Below are 4,913 nucleotides of genomic sequence, written 5' to 3'. Positions count from 1 at the left end.
CGAACATCCGAGCGGCGGTTCCCACTTTTGCGTCGGCGTCGCAAACCCCGCCCCGGCAGACGAGGTTTGCCGTACTCGTGCGACGGTGGCCGGCGGGCACGTCGAAAGACGCCGATATCGTGCGCGAATTGGCGCACCTTGGCTTCACCGGAGTGCCGCCACTGACTCCTCCAAAAACGGCGAAGATCCGAGCGGCGCTTCCCACTTTCGCATCGGCGTCCCGAACTCCGCCCCGGCTGACGCGGTTTACCGTACTCGTGCGACGGTCGCCGGCGAGCACGTGGAAAGACGCCGATATCGTGCCCGAATCGGCTCCGTTCGGCTTCGCCGGATTGCCAGCACTGGCTCGGCGAAAGACGACGAACATCCGAGCGACGGTTCTCACTATTGCGTACGCGTCGCAAACCCCGCCCCGGCAGACGCACTTTGCCGTACTCGTGCGACGGTCGCCGGCGAGCACGTAGAAAGACGCCGATATCGTGCCGGAATCGGCCCCGTTTGGCTTCGCCGGAGTGCCAGCACTCACTCGGCCACAAACGGCGAACATCCGAGCGGCGGTTCCCACTTAGCCGTCGGCGTCCCGAACTCCGCCCCGGCAGACGCGGTTGCCGAGCTCGTGCGACTAGCGACCGCGAAGCCGTCTCGCGACGCCGCTTTCGTGCGCGGCTCCCACTGCGACCTGGGTCACCCGAGGTCGACGAGCAAAAAAGAATGTCGAAAAAAATTTTTTTTTTTTTTTTGCGTCTGCCGGGGTGCCCCTATAATAGCAGCGATAAGCACCCAGACCGCCATGGGTCGCTCGCCCCGGCTGACGTGGTTTTTCGTTTTCCTGCGGTGGTCGTCGTCAAGCACGTCCAAACACGCCACTTTCGTGGGCGCATTCGCGCTCTTTCGCTTCGCCGGAGTGCCAGCACTCACTCTGCCAAAAACGGCGAACATCCTAGTGGCGGTTCCCACTTTTGCGTCGGCGTCGCCAACCCCGCCCCGGCATACGCGGTTTGCCGTACTCGTGCGGCGGTGGCCGGCGGGCACGTCGAAAGACACCGATATCGTGCGCGAGTCGATGCTTCTTGGTCTCGCAGGAGGGCCGCCACTCACTCCTGCAAAAACGGCGAAGATCCGAGCGGCGCTTCCCACTTTTTCGTCGGCGTCGCAAACCTCGCCCCGGCAGACGCGCTTTGCCGTACTCGTGCGACGGTCGCCGGCGAGCACGTCGAAATACGCCGATATCGTGCCCGAATCGGCCCCGTTTCGCTTCGCCGGAGTGCCAGCACTCGCTCGGCCAAAGACGACGAACATCCGAGCGACGGTTCCCACTATTGCGTACGCGTCGCGAACCCCGCCCCGGCAGACGCGGTTTGCCGTACTCGTGCGGCGGTGGCCGGCGGGCACGTCGAAAGACGCCGATATCGTGCACGAATTGGCGCTCCTTGGCTTCACCGGAGTGCCAGCACTCACTCGGCCAAAAACGGCGAACATCCGAGCAGCGGTACCCACTTAGCCGTCGGCATCCCGAACTCCGCGCCGGCTGACGCGGTTGCCGAGCTCGTGCGACTAGCGACCGCGAACGCGTCTCGCGACGCCGCTTTCGTGCGCGGCTCCCATTGCGACCTGGGTTACCCGAGCTCGACCAGCAAAAAAGAAGGTCGAAAATTTTTTTTTTTTTTCTGCGTCTGCCGGGGTGCCCCTATAATAGCAGCGATAAGCACCCAGACCGCCGTGTGTCGCTCGCCCCGGCTGACGTGGTTTTTCGTACTCCTGCAGCGGTCGCCGTCACGCACGTCCAAATACGCCACTTTCGTGGGCGCATTCGCGCTCTTTCGCGTCGCCGGAGTGCCAGCACTCACTCTGCCAAAAACGGCCAACATCCGAGCGGCGGTTCCCACTTTTGCGTCGGCGTCGTAAACCCCGCCCCGGCAGACGCGGTTTGCCCTACTCGTGCGACGGTCGCCGGCGAGCGCGTCGAAAGACGCCGATATCGTGCGCTAATTGGCGCTCCTTGGCTTCTCCGGAGTGCCGCCACTCACTCCTCCAAAAACGGCGAAGATCCGAGCGGCGTTCTCCACTTTCGCATCGGCGTCCCGAACTCCGCCCGGGCTGACGCGGTTTACCGTACTCGTGCGACGGTCGCCGGCGGGCACGTCGAAAGACGCCGATATCGTGCCGTAATCGGCCCCGTTTGGCTTCGCCCGTGTGCCAGCACTCACTCGGCCAAAAACGGCGAACATCCGAGCAGCGTTTCCCACTTTCGCATCGGCGTCCCGAAGCCCGCCCCGGCAGACGCGGTTTGCCCTACTCGAGCGACGGTCGCCGGCGATCACGTCGAAAGGCGCCGAATTCGTGCACGAATCGATGCTTCTTGGTCTCGCAGGAGGGCCGCCACTCACTCCTGCAAAAACGGCGAAGATCCGAGTTGCGCTTCCCACTTTTTCGTCGGCGTCCCGAACTACGCCCCGGCTGACGCGGTTTACCGTACTCGTGCGACGGTCGCCGGCGGGCACTTCAAAATACGCCGATTTCGTGGGCGCATTCACGCTGTTTCGCTTCCCCGGAGTGCCAACACTCACTCTGCCGAAAGCGGCGATCATCCGAGCGGCGGTTCCCACTTTTGCGTCGGCTTCGCAAACGGCGCCCCGGCAGACGCGCTCGTGCGACGTACTCGTGCGACGGTCGCCGGCGAGCACGTCGAAAGACGCCGATATCGTGCTCGAATCGACCCCGTTTCGCTTCGCCGGAGTGCTGCCAGTCACGGCGCAGAAAACGGCGAACAAGTGTTTTTTTTTTTTTTTTCCTAGAATTTGTGTTATAGAAGGCACATTTGATATCGGACGATAATTTTCAACTTTATCACGCGCACCGATTTTCGTGTAGAGGTTTGCAAGTTTATGGGAATTTCTCCACTTGGAATAATGCGATTTAGTAGTACTACGAGAACTTCATGGATGTACTCAAGGGTACGGGGCAAGTCAGTTACGTCAACACCTGCAGATTTTTTACACTTCAAACTGAAAATTGTTGGTTGTGAGTCCTCGTGTGATATTAAAGGCCGATTCGCTAACACATAGAACAAAGAAAGAAAGGAAGAAAAAACGCCCGCGCTCGCTCAAGAAACCTGGGTTCGCAACAAGTGGCAACAACAAGCAACCGAGCGAGTGCGCCAAAACCCGTGGCGGCCGAACAAACGCGAAGTCCCAACCGCGTCAGCCGGGGCGGCACGGGACAGGAAAAATCACTTCAGCCGGGGCGGCGGGGCACCGAATAAACCTCGTCACCTCGTCGCAGGATAAAAGAGGAAACAAAAAGTCTAAACAGCGTCTGCTGGAGCGAATGCGTAATAAAACAACAACAACAACAAAAAAAAAAAACACCCGCGCTCAAGAAGTCTGCAATCACCACAAAAGGCGACTGTGACCGAGCAGCGTCAGCCGGGGCCGTGCGGAAACGGAAAAACCGCGACTACCGGGGCGTCGAGGCACCGAAAAATCCACTTCAGCCGCGGCGAAAAAAAAAAACAAAAAGAAAGACGGAGGGGGGGGGGGGGAACCACGTCTGCCGGGGCGAAGGAAAAAAAAAAAACGCGTCTGCCGGGGCGAGCCCGGGTGCGGCACCACCGGGAAAACTGTGGCAAACAGACATGGCGATCGAGTGAGTGGGCCGCCAGCCAGGCTCAGCCAAAAAGTGCAAAGTCCGAACTGCGTCAGCCGGGGCGGCAAAAACCACGTCAGCCGGGGCGGCGCAAAAAACCGCGTCTGCCGGGGCGGCACGAAACCGCGTCAGCCGGGGCGGCGCGAAAACTGCGTCAGCCGGGGCGAAAGAAAAAAAAAAAAAAAAACGCGTCTGCCGGGGCGAGCCCGGGTGCGGCACCACCGGGAAAACTGTGGCAAACAGACATGGCGATCGAGTGAGTGGGCCGCCAGCCAGGCACAGCCGAAAAGTGCAAAGTCCGAACCGTGTCAGCCGGGGCGGCAAAAAACCGCGTCAGCCGGGGCGGCGCAAAAAACCGCGTCTGCCGGGGCGGCACGAAACCGCGTCTGCCGGGGCGGCGCGAAAACTGCGTCAGCCGGGGCGAAAGAAAAAAAAAAACGCGTCTGCCGGGGCGAGCCCGGGTGCGGCACCACCGGGAAAACTGTGGCAAACAGACATGGCGATCGAGTGAGTGGGCCGCCAGCAAGGCTCAGCCAAAAAGTGCTAAGTCCGAACTGCGTCAGCTGGGGCGGCAAAAAACCGCGTCTGCCGGGGCGGCACGAAACCGCGTCAGCCGGGGCGGCGCGAAAACCGCGTCTGCCGGGGCGGCACGAAACCGCGTCAGCCGGGGCGGCGCGAAAACTGCGTCAGCCGGGGCGAGCCCGGGTGCGGCACCACCGGGAAAACTGTGGCAAACAGACATGGCGATCGAGTGAGTGGGCCGCCAGCCAGGCACAGCCGAAAAGTGCTAAGTCCGAACTGCGTCAGCCGGGGCGGCAAAAACCGCGTCAGCCGGGGCGGCGCGAAAACCGCGTCTGCCGGGGCGGCACGAAACCGCGTCAGCCGGGGCGGCGCGAAAACTGCGTCAGCCGGGGCGAGCCCGGGTGCGGCACCACCGGGAAAACTGTGGCTAACAGACATGGCGATCGAGTGAGTGGGCCACCAGCCAGGCTCAGCCAAAAAGTGCTAAGTCCGAACTGCGTCAGCCGGGGCGGCAAAAACCGCGTCAGCCGGGGCGGCGCAAAAAACCGCGTCTGCCGGGGCGGCACGAAACCGCGTCAGCCGGGGCGGCGCGAAAACTGCGTCAGCCGGGGCGAAAGAAAAAAAAAAAAACGCGTCTGCCGGGGCGAGCCCGGGTGCGGCACCACCGGGAAAACTGTGGCAAACAGACATGGCGATCGAGTGAGTGGGCCGCCAGCCAGGCACAGCCGAAAAGTGCCAAGTCCGAA

Source organism: Rhipicephalus microplus, unplaced genomic scaffold (genome assembly GCF_043290135.1).
Source record: "Rhipicephalus microplus isolate Deutch F79 unplaced genomic scaffold, USDA_Rmic scaffold_314, whole genome shotgun sequence".
Taxonomy (NCBI): Eukaryota; Metazoa; Arthropoda; class Arachnida; order Ixodida; family Ixodidae; genus Rhipicephalus; species Rhipicephalus microplus.
This window is presented reverse-complemented; position numbering follows the sequence as displayed.